The sequence below is a fragment of the Epinephelus fuscoguttatus genome, linkage group LG14, assembly GCF_011397635.1.
Source record: "Epinephelus fuscoguttatus linkage group LG14, E.fuscoguttatus.final_Chr_v1".
In the NCBI taxonomy this organism is placed as follows: Eukaryota; Metazoa; Chordata; class Actinopteri; order Perciformes; family Serranidae; genus Epinephelus; species Epinephelus fuscoguttatus.
In genome coordinates, this window is record NC_064765.1 from 16,513,066 (window position 1) to 16,525,744 (window position 12,679).

At 40.9% G+C, this 12,679-nt stretch overlaps 1 protein-coding gene across 1 annotated transcript in view; it reads right to left on the reverse strand.

Moving 5' to 3' along the window:
* meis2a (Meis homeobox 2a) overlaps positions 1-12,679 on the reverse strand; it is a 229,812-nt gene that overhangs the window by 124,817 nt on the left and 92,316 nt on the right. Inside the window, exon 2 of the mRNA XM_049596479.1 lies at positions 6,732-6,815. The gene's annotated coding sequence lies outside the window, so the exon portion shown is untranslated. The remainder of the gene's footprint in view (positions 1-6,731; positions 6,816-12,679) is intronic.

Sequence of the window (12,679 nt, forward strand, 5' to 3'; positions counted from 1 at the left end):
GCCTGGTTTTGCCTCTTCGCCTCTCTCTTGTGAGCTCAGAAATGTAATTGCAGTTGTTTTCTATATAATCAGTAGCCAGAGAGTTGGTGCTATTACAGACACTCGACAAGGGAGCTTTTGTTTTAATCTTTTGATTCCAAAGTCAGGTTCTTTTTTATCTGCTGTGGTGTACACAAAAGCAAGTTTGATTGGCAGGGAGTTTGCATCTTTTTTTCCTCCCCTCTCTCCCTCTGTGTCATGTAAATTGTTATTGTCTTTTACCTCAAATTGCCTGAGAAGTTTGTCAGATGAATAGATCCGCAACAGCACCCTTTCTTCTATGGATTTGTACACTACACAACATGCATGATGGCCAGTTATAATTCAAACAAACACACCTAGGCCCCGGCTACTGCGAGCCTGCATCTCTGCATGTACAAATTGGACAGATGTATGTTAACAGTGTCTGCCATTGTACCTCGTTTCATGTGTGCGTGTCTCACTCTCTTTCCCTCTCTGCTTTTTTTTATATTCACACTTTTTAATAAAGCAGAACATCTCGCCTCTGGACGTCACATGGACGGACAGCTGTGCCGGTGGTCGAGGTGAAAATCAACCCCAGGACATGTCAAAGAGTGAGATTTCCAGTCCTAAAATTAGATGAGAAACCTGGGTGTCTGTGAAGGGTGGGAAGGAGAAGGAGAGAAAGGAGGGAAGGCGCGCAGAGGGGTGAAATAAAGTGTTAGAGAAGCACGTCCACCCCTGGCTAGTTACTGTAAATCAGGTCCCTGAATGACTAAGGGTTACACCTCAGGAAGTAGCTTCCTGGAGTCAAAAGTGCAATGGTATTTATATAATAACACTGTTTCATTCCAACATCCCCCCATAACAGAGTAATGGGGCCTCTGCCAGCAGCGCCTTTAATGCTCTAATGGCGGAATTAAAACCAGGAGATGGCAATGAACGGATGTAAATTAACAATCACCTCGCTATTACAAACTTGTATGTGCACACACTCTCACACACCCACACACAGGAAGTCAGCACGCCAACTTGCTCCCTCCGTCGAGCCAATAGAGAATTGGAGGAGCATCTGACAAAAGTGGGCCATTGTTTTCTTAGCTGCCTGGTAGACCTTTTAAGTAAGCACCACTTGGAAAGAACTAACCGTTTCACCTGACGTGTAGCCGGTGGAAGAACAAGTTTCACTTAAAGGCATCAAAGTCAGTTTTTTTTAATATCTTGAAAGGAGCTGAATACACCTCTCAGAGCATTAATATAGCAGGGAGCAACTATTTGTGATGTAAAGATAAAGTGGAGTAGTCCAGACAAGAGAATGGAGTCAAGGTTTCTCTGTATGTGCTGTAATCTAAGATTCCACTATGTACTGATTCAGTAGACAGTCAAGCAGCGCGAGCATGTTAGTGAAAGTGTGTCCCTGTGTGTGTTTCCCATTGGCTAGCTAATTGCTGACGCTCTGATAATGCTGTTCTGACCCATAGTGTCATTGTGGAATCTTAGCGCCCACCATCCAGTTACCCCTATAGGTTAACACCGTCACCTCTGTCAGCACTGTTGCTGTTGTTAGCACTGTTAGCTGTTTGTTAGCTGCCGCCTCAGCCCCCTCCATGTTGAGAACTGTGTGCAGACAACGTAAATCAGACGATGAATCACAGATATGTTCTGACTGTCGTTTGCAGCTCCTTTAAATTGTTGGCCTTTCCCAAACCACCCCCTACGCCCTCTCCCTACCCACTCTCACTCTGTTTCCTTGTTCATGTGGAGGGTCCGCTACATTGAGTGCCATGCCAGAGCAACTAGTGAGGAGTGGAAGTGAGTTATAAAACCCTCCCACAGTGAGTCTGCATCGATGCTGCCTTAAGGCCCGAACATACTCGGGCGGAACGTACATAGAACGGACTCTGCGGAGGTTTGCGCGGACTCAAAGCGGACGTCCGCAAGCCCTGTGTGCGCAAAGCTCAGATTTTACGACCGTGCGGACTCCGCTCCGCGTAACAGTGACTGCTCGGCATGTATTTTTCACACCGCGGGGATTTTTCACAGGAAACTACAACGCGGAAGTGCGCTCGACTATGGAAGCCCAAATGACTGCGGACATTCCTCGCAGAGTCCGTTCCGCGTACGTTCCGCCCGAGTATGTTCAGGCCTTTACTGATGATGTACAACGCTGTATTGTTGCCTACTGTCATACAAACGTTCACATCTTAAAGGTTACATTGTATTTAGGATAAAATATTCTTCTCTAGTCTCTAGAAAGAGAAAAGAAAAGAAAGAAGAAAGAAGCTTACAGGTAAGTTTTATTTCTATTTATTTATTTTTACATATTTATCTCAATTTATCGAGTAATGTATTTCTTTGAATGATAAAAAACACAATATACAAAAATTCAGGTAGGCCTAAACAATAGCAGCACATGCGGATTAAATATAAGTGCTACAAATATGTATGAATAACATAAAATGGGACAGAGTTCTATTTTTCTCCAATCGGATTAAGCTTTATTTTTCTCCATGGTTACGAAAAGTTCCAACAAATGATGACTCCAGTGGATAGGGTCTAGTTTTGGAAATGCGCATAGCTATGTCTTTTTTTGCACATTATTTTCTCCAAATGTCAAACAGTGGAATGCTTTGGAATAGTAACAGGAATGTGTATCAAGTACCCTACGCTCACATGCATACATAATAAACACAAAACAGAGGTTCACTCATAAAACATTGCTCTATAGCACCATTAGTGGTCAAAAACTCAACAGGGTACCTTTAAGTAGAAGCAGCAATACCACAATGTAAAAATACCTGTCATGCTGAAAAATTACCTATGTAGGTGTCTTATCTTTCAATGTATCCTCATACAACGATTCATTTGGTATCTAAAAAATTAGCGCCCTTCAAATTAATTTAGACACTTGAGCTCAAGTTCCACACTCTTTCGTTAAGCTCAATGGCTCAGGTTTAGGAAAACAAAAAACATGGTGACGACGTATCTTAAAATGACTCACTTGATTTCACACAGTTCCGAACATCTGTGTCCTGCAAGAGAGTACCGTGTTTGTGACTCATCCACCAGAATATTTCCATCCTTACTCCCATCGGCGCACTGGTAACGTGATCGCAGCCTTCACAAATTCATAGGTTATACACCAAGTACTGGCTCATGATCATGTGGGATGCATACAATTTTGGTACATTACATTGTTTGTATACATATGAACAATGCATGAGAACAGCCTGTATTATCATAAATATAATATTATTTTATGGATATTATTGATGCTTTAATGTCTGAGCAGCATTTTAATGTTGTAGCTGGTGGAAGTGAGACTATTTTAACTACTTAATATACTGTTGGGTAGGTTAATCTTTGTAGTAAATTAAAAAGTACAATATTTCCTATTCAAATGTGGTGGATTGTAAGAATAAATGTATTATAAAATGGAAAAAATTGGGTAGTTACCTCAAACTGTACAGACAGTCTTTGAAGCTTTTATTTTATTCGAGCAATTTGGTATAGTAATACTGTGGCTGCTTTCCTGTATGTTTACATTTATTTTGCAATATTGTCATGGCTTCAGTTATTTTTTTGTCTTCGTTCGCTATCCTATCTTGCTGCTTACCCTTAAAATAGCTCGGGACACAGGAGGTCAAGCAACCTGTGCTGTTAGAATACTTTGTACATAATTAACTGCAAATGGTATTGTAATTAAAGGAAATCCACACACGGGGATTTTACCCTCCTTTCACCACCGAGCCTTATGTTCTCTTCTGGGACAGGAAACGTTTGAGGGATCAAACTTAGTTCACATGTTACAGGTGGTTAAGATATAGCTACAATTCAAATGATATTCCTCTGGGGAAACACTAGCCCCTGAGTATTTACAGTAACAATGGGTCTGGCACGCTGCCCATGTTGCTGCCACATAACCATGTGTGAGTGCATAGTAGGAGGGTGAAATGGGGCAGCAAGAAAATAAGAGACAGGCAGTGTGAAGAAGTAGCTGGCACACTATATTTAGGATTTCTTTTTCGTTTTGCAAAAGGTTTAAAGGAAAATCCAGGTCCCTACTGAAACAAATGATGTCAATTTTTCATGAACTTATCTGTACTCCCTAATGCTCCTTCCAGGACTGATATTGCGCCATTATTCACCAACCTAAGTAGAAATAAATTGATGGATTATCATTTGAGTTTATTCAATGGCTCAAACCTTATGGAAGGAGAAAAGAACAGTCCTTGCCATTTAGGATAATGGTTAAAAATGTGTATGAGTGTTTAATGTCCCTGCAGTGTTTGCTCTGTAGGGGTCTCGTGGGGGAGAGGAAGATGGCTGTTCTGGGTCACTGGGGTGGGGACGGCGAGAGCTTAGTCGATTAGCCAAACTCTTTTTAACCACATCAGGCCCGACTGGCGGGCAGGCGGGCTGCTAGGTTTGGGCACACTCAGGCTTTTTGTTGTCCTATTATTCCGCTCGATGATTGAGATAATAAGCAAGGCTTTCTCTCTTACCCTTTACTCCCCCCCTGACTCTTTCTGTCTCGTTTCTCCTTTAAATGTCCTGTTGTTCCACTCTGTCATTTCCCGTTGCTATTTGCATTTTTCCCTCTCTTCTTTCACAGACAAGGTCATTTATGGATTTGGAGCTGCTGCTTTTAGATGTCTGCATCAATCCTTACTCGTCCATTTTTTAACCTTTTTCCTATGCAGCAATATTAGAATCCTGTCCACGAGTTTTAATGTTAAACATATAATTTACGTACTTCTTTATCGCTAGGGGTCTCTTAATCAAATGAATAACAAAAGACGGAACAATGCCGTTACTGTAGTCAGTTTCTCCCAGTTAGAATTCCTTCAGTGACAACAAACCAGTGATTTCAACCAGTAAAAACGCTGCATAAAGCAGTGTGATGTCAAAACTCAATGTCAAACTCTTCCTCTCTGATAACTTAAGATCCAGACGTTCAGAAGGTTTTTACTGGGAGCCGAATTATCTGCAAAGGTCTCCTCCTCTCCAAATCAAATGGACCTGTTTTTTTAAACTGGTAAAAACAATGAATAAAGCAGTTTTATGTTAAAAATGAGTGTTTCTCCAATACTGTTCGGCACAGCAGGGGCTGGAGCAGAGCTGCTGCTAGTGTTTGCTTAGCTCGTTTCTCTGATAACTTAAGATCAAGATGTTCAGAAGGTTTTTACTGGGAGCCGAATTATCTGCAGAGGTCTCCTCCTCTCCAAGACAAATGGACCTGGTGATTTAAACTGGCAAAAACAATGAATAAAGCAGTTTTATGTTAAAAATGAGTGTTTCTCCAATATTGTTCGGCACAGCAGGGGCTGGAGCAGAGCTGCCACCAGTTTTAGCTTAGCTCATTTCTCTGATAACTTAAGATCCAGATATCCGATGACTAAAATCCTTCATCTAGTTAAAAGATATTGTTAAAAATGACCAAGATCTACAAAGTGTTTCATAAAAATGTGTCTTAAACTGGATTAAAGTGAATTTATGGGGGCTATGACCTGCAACCAAATGAAATGGACATGTCCTTGATAAAAATTGCAGATTTTTCTGGGTATGAAAATTGTTGAACATGTTTGGGATGATGTCAGTACACAATTCAAAAAAATATATTGCATTGGTCTACTTGTTTTTAGACATTTTTATATTGAAAGTTACACATAATAGCTTTAAATGCTATTTCAAAAATTCATCTTTAAATGACTGAACCCTATAACTCCATGGCAAGGTTGTGGTCTAGTGACTTTTGTTACCTTTAATACATAAGAACAGTTCACATCAGTTCACTTAAGTACCCTGTTTGACCTCAGAGGGCTTTCCTGTCAAGAAACAGTCAAACATGCCAACACAGGCCACACACAACCTCCTTTAGTCCATCGGACAGGATTTTCTTGATATTGTGACAGATGCCCAGTGAAACCTATGCTGTAATTAAAATGTCTTCCTGTTTAAGCACTTGGCCTGTTTTTCTCTAAGCCCATCAATGCTTTGGCAAACCCATTTGACCTCAGATGGCTCCACGTAGCATATACTGAACCGTACTGTACGGGGAACGGAAAACCTCTTTACTGTAGCAGTCAACATGGTAATGCCGAGATAATCACATTACAAAAGAGCTACTTGGTTAAACACATTTAAACAAACTCTGACACAGATCTTATGGCCAGACTACATATGTTGAGGGATTTAAATACAAGGTACTTTAAGGTTAAGTGGCACAGGGCTTGCCCCTCCCCCCCTCGGGTGCCCCCTGCAAGGCCTGATTCTGCGTTTGCTTTGCATAAAGCCAAATAAGGAGATTTGAGGAGATAAAAGTAATGGGTGCTTAAATCTGCTAACACACTTATGGCATTGTGCAGTCTGGTTCAGGCCAGTGCATTTCATTTTGAAAGCTTCCTCCAGAGCCACAGAAGACATTTAACTGTTTCCACAGGCTCAGTATTACTCCCTGTGACAAGTAAGCTGAACATGTGTAAAATCTGTGTAGTGTTCCTTTAATAGCTTTAAAATTTTCAAGGACAGGAGTAACATTTATAGTGTGGTTTTACTGTTTATTACCATGCATTGCAACAACCGACACTAAATACTAATAGATGCCACACTGTGGACTTGACACAGCAACATGCAGGTAAATACATGTTAAGCCAGCCTCACACCAAATGACTTTTCAAGGGTTTCACTGTCGCAGATTAATTTCCAATGCCAGAAAAAAACAGTTTTACCTGAGTTGGTATGCGCTCCCATGATCTTGATCACTTGGTGTTAAGTGGTCCAAGCCTGTCAGTCTTTTTCTTATCTTGCAGTTCCTACAAAATCAAACATGTTACAAATTATTTGAATAGTGAAGAATATCTGCGCTCTCTCCAGCACCAAACAAGAAGCAGCAAACTGGGTAGACAGTAAATATGGTGTGAACAAAAGTCCGTGTTTAATTTGCCGTGTATTTGGCTGATCCACCAACCAGCACTTATAGCTCTGTTTCCACCAAACACTTTTAGTATGGTACTTTTGGAACCAAAAGTAACCCTTCAGACATGGTACCTACGTAGACCCTAGCGTTTCCACTGCAAACAGTTCTCTTAACTGTGGGCGGGGTTGTTGTCACTCACTGTTCCATCCAGTACTCACTATATTTCCTGCTTTATCAGTCTGCACCTCATTTATCATCCAAGGAACAAGATTGCATGCCAACATTTTCAGAGCAAAACAAAACAGGCTGCAGTGAGAGTCTGTGGGATATTTTAAAAAAGGCGAGTTTGTGCATTTAGTTTTTCTCATGGAAGCTCAGGGGTTTAGTGTTGCCAGAGCCCACAGGAACAACTCTCCATGACACTTTTTTCCCTCCAAGTAACGATTAGAATATATGCAGTTCACATAACCCGGTCGAAATTGATATATATTTTGAATACTTGAAGATCCAGACATTATTAAAAGTGTATGTCATATAAAAACTAAAGTGATGGTCAAAGTTGTCATGTTGAAATTTAAGGTGGGCAGATGGATTCACGTCATCAACTCATACATTGAGTTACATAACAAGTAAATGTTCCGCCTTAAAAGTTGCCAGCAGTCAGCCCAGGAATTTGAGTTATTTTTTGCTCAGTCTACAGCTGCTGCAAGAGGCAGCAAAACATCCTTTCATTTTATAGTTACAGTTTACTAATGCATGTAAAACTCTCGAATCTAAATGCTAGGGACCCCAACAGAAGGGGTGACCAAAAATGGGGACATTACAAACGGTTTCATTGGTACCATCCACAGTGGAAATGGAAAAAAGAAAAGTGTACTGCACTGCTCAGTGGACACGGGGCTTATTTTAATGAGAAATCATTATTTTCAAAACAGTTTGTCTCTTATTCTGATGATGTCCTCCAACTGAAATAGCGCAGTAAACCAGTGGAGGCGGGTGGTGAATCGCGAGTCAAGGCGACTTAATCCAAAAATGTAAAGTTTGTAGCAAATATGGATTCTATTGATGCCTAATTGACAAGAACACTGTTGACATGTGAACCTTACTTTTTTGGGCCTCTAGAATTATGTGTTTTGCAAACATTTAAAAAATTGTCAATATGTCATATTTCTTTTTTTTTTTAAAGATATTTTTTGGGGCATTTTTGCCTTTAATGGATAGGACAGACAAGTGTGAAAGGGGGAGAGAGAGAGAGAGAGGGGGAGTGACATGCAGCAAAGGGCCACAGGCTGGAGTCCAACCCGGGCCGCTGCGGCAACAGCCTTGTACATGGGGCGCCTGCTCTACCACTAAGCCACCGACGCCCCAATACGTCATATTTCTTTAAGGGAGTTTAGCATTTTATATTTTCCACCGGGAACAGGATGGGAAATAAGTTCAAAGGAATCTAGTTGTGGTCTTGCAAACAGTGTCCCTGCAAGATCCCCAGTCTTTGCAGAATCTTCGATGTGTCACACGAAGTCACATTGTCTTTAGACGTGAGGTAGTGTCAGACGTTAGTCTTAAAAAAAAGAATTTTCAAGGTCTTCTAGTGTTTGATAATCATTAATCATGGCAGGATGAAGCAGAAGGTGAAGACAGCAAGAGAGTAGGCGTCAAAAGGGGAAGAACTGAATTATGTGATTCTACATAATTTACATTAAAAAATGTTTTTTGAGTTTTTGCTCAACATACCTTAAAATTAAGCGATACAGGCAACCGCCTTTTCAGTCTGCTTCACTTTGGGGTGTTTACTCTATCCACATCCTGTATTAACAACAACAATCATACACACTGATCCAGATAAGTCTTAGGGGTCAGGTAGGGTTGAAAGATCAGCCGAGGACAGGTGTTACAGTCGGAGTAAACCCAGACCTACTAGAAACAGATATCATCATGGTTGGAGGGGACCTTCACGTGACCCCAACCTGCCATTGGGGACTACACAGATAGATGTCCTTATCTTTCCCTGCAGCTCCCCCGCAGCTAACTGACAGAACTGGGAACTGTCAATCACCGCTGACATGTGATGTCTTACTCAGCCAGGAGATGGGACAGCACCAGACGAATCACTTCTAAATGACAAATCACTGTCGCGGTGGTGGTTTATCACCGTTTTGTCTTGGTACTGAGATACGTCTATCACTGATTGAGGATAAATATGTGTTTGGTTGGGGAGTGATATTTGTGAGTTCTGTGTGATAGTTTGGGTTTAAAATGTCTCCACAAAAGGGAAGTTTAAAGTGAGAGCTAGCTGACAGAAAACACAGAGAACGCATTAGGCTACTGTATGATGTGCTAAAGGTTCAAACAGCTGATTTCAAAAACAGGTGGCACGAATAAGAAGGGAGATTCACTTCAGTTAAGTGGTGATAATTGAGTGCTGATCTTTGGTCCTCCCTTTCCCTCTGAAACTGACAGCCCTGGTGACCTCCTCTTTCTTTCCCTTTCTCATCCCAGCCGCTTCCTTATATGGCGCGCTATAATGATACACGTTGTAAAGTCTGTGTAAGCACTACCTTCAGACACTAAAAGTGACCCTCAAGAGTGTAATGGGGCTATATTCCTCCTGGCATTGTGAAAAGGTGAAAAAAAAAACAATTTATAACTCTTTGTACTGCCACTTAAGGACTCCCATCAGCGGTTTATTTGCGGTGAATGAGGAAGCTTGTAATTTTCAGTGTTTCTCAAGGAAAATAGGTATGTTTAAGAGGGTGAATAGCAGGTTAAGCTGCAGGTTCATGGTTGGTGTTTTTACGGCTCTGGCGTTCATGTTTTTGTGTTTGTTTAGAGTGGGGATTTAAGTGGAGTATAATAAAAACAGATAATGACAATATGGACACAAGTGACCTACAAAGGTCAAGAAAACTGTAACGTCGGCTGCTAATGGTTTATTTTTTTTTTAATATTTGTAGATTTTCAGATTTGAACACAACACAAATACAAGTCACCCTCCCCTACCCTCAGAAATGAACAGTACTAAACCAAAAGAAGACATAAAAAGTTCTTTTGGGTGGATGTCTGTACATTTGCATATAGTACAAGTACACATATTTTGTTTGTCCAACCCATTATGAACAAGTATCTTTACATACATACAAACACATAAGGCCATGGCATGGTTGCCATGTTTCATCAAAGCTTACAAAGCCGAGGAAAACACAGTATCCAACTCTCTCCATGTGGAAGTTGGTGATTTAAGCCAACCAGGTCTTAAAATATTCCTTTTTGCCACAACCATGCCATACTGTCATTTGTTGCAAGTGGGACAGAGCTAATAGATGTCGTGTTCCACCCAGCATGGCAGTGCATGGGTCTGGTGTAATATCATGACTGTATACTTCTGAAAAGCACTTAGTCAACTGCTAATGTTAAGGGACGTGTCTGGTGATATTCTACATTTTTCTTATTGTCAACAAATCCCATAAATATACTAAACCTCTGTGTCATAGAACATCAGTGTTGTAAAAAACAACAACAAAAAAACCAAAACAATTAAAAACACATTAATAAGCGACACTGTCAACACATTCTCATTCCCTACTCGTCAAATATGGATTGTTAACACATTATTAATAAAGTATGACGGCTGTCGATTAATTTACGCTTGTTTCATGCATTATGTCTTTTCAAAATAAACTGCTATATGAACAGGAAATATGCAATTTCCACTTGTTAAATGTAGTCTCTTTCCAAAATAAACGTAGAACGTAGGTAAAAAACTTCATTTTTAGATTTACAAAAATCATGCCTTAAAATTGTGTGTTTGTTACTTACCTAACGTACCATCATGTGACATGCATCATGACACACACGTCACTAGTGTAGTGGGCTACACATTATGGCACACTATGTTGTTACTAACATAGACGCAGAAGACAGAGATATACTAAATTCAATTTTCACTCTGTTATACACACGCCAGCCCGAAATACACACACATGCACCAACAGGACCTACACATGCATTAAATTGAGAGATTTCAGAGTGAGTTGGCAGCCCAAGGACAGGCACCCTGAGCAGTTGGGGGGTCGGTGCCTTGCTCAAGGGCACCTCGGCAGTGCCCAGGAGGTCAACTGGCATCTTTCCAGCCACCAGTCCACACTTCATATTTGGCCTGGACGGGGACTTGAGCGATCCTCTGTGTCTCAACCAGAGAAGTGCCTATGGGCTGAGCTAATGCTGCCCTGGCAAAATGAAAATAAAAAACTTGAGTGACTTGGTTTCACACAGGATGCGGACAGCAATCTCCAAGGTGAAAGTCCGGAGTTTGTTTGGCTCACTCACATCCCCTTCCACCCACCCTTTGCAGATTTTCCCATTCTTTATACCACAGCAGTTGCTCAGAACAGCAAAAAATGAAGCCCCCTTGTGCATCTCAAAGTGCCACTAAAGGGTGCCTCTGTGCATTGGCATCAGACACTGAGGGCCACTGACCAAGTGTCTGTATTTGAAAAGTTCAGAGTGAGACTGTAGTTTATTTAGAATCAATTCAATGTATGTACACTGTTCTGCTACCACAAATACTCACAACTGTACAAAAGCGTATTATTCCCCAGGTGAAAATAGTCCCCAACAAATGCCCCATTTATTCCTGTGTGAGTAACATTTGCAAAAAATTACAATGCCCATCTGTTTTGAGAAATTATTTAGTCTTCTAAAATAATTAAATGAATAAATAAAAGTGTATATGTGTGACACATTTTTAAAGATTTGCATCTGCAGTGGGAACCATTAGATATTGGGCTAAGGCCTAGAAAAGTTGGTGAATGTTTAGAAGCATATTTTGAATAACACCAGCCTTTGCCAGCCTGCTTTCCTGGACATGCTTGCACTAAACTGAGTAATTGCTACATATATTTGCAGCTAATCTGTCAAAAAATGTTCAGAGCAGACCCACACTGTAGTCTTGACTCACTGGTTCAGCTTAATCAGGCTGTTGCTTGTGCCTGCAGTATTTCCTGTACAGTGCTAGACACCGACATGAGTCAACCCCAATAAGCTTTTAGTTTGCCTATTAACTTTTAAAAGTGCAAGTTATAATAGTGTTTTACACATGGCCATTCTGATACTCAAAGGCTTCCTCATCTCCAAAGCAGGTTTAATTCTCGATAAAGCCATCATATTTCACTCCTGTGCTCGTAAAGATTACATTGCAAGCAAGAAAGCCAGGAGCTGTTGGTATTAGCAGGGCCGGGAAATTACATCTTCTTTGTTCAATAAGTGCTTGGACTGTTAATCGGCCCGAGTATAAGACTATGGACCACAAGTGAAGTGAAAGCCTCTGAAAGCCGAGTCCACATGTTCGCCTGCAAGAGGAGAATATGAGCAAGTTGGAAAGAGAAAAGCTCCTCAATATTAGCCGAGGTTCCCATGTATTTATATGAAAGATATTTATTCAATTTCTGAACTCGGGGGACGGCGGATGATAATCCGTTAAATGTCTGCACACACCTTCCTTGCTACTGGCACCTTATTAAAATATGTAGATTAATTTGCGACTGGTTCTGCATGTGATTAGAGCACGGTGGATTGGGTGCTCGAGATTCAGCTCATATTTGTAATCTTCTAAATTTAACAGCGAAGTGAGAGCTTGTCAATTAAATGGGATGAAATGATGGGGAAGAGTAAGATTCATCTTCATCTCCTTGTTTTATGCTCGAGTGGCCACAGAGTTATCATTTACAGGGCTTCAGATAATTGGCAGCAGTTGTGTTGAGC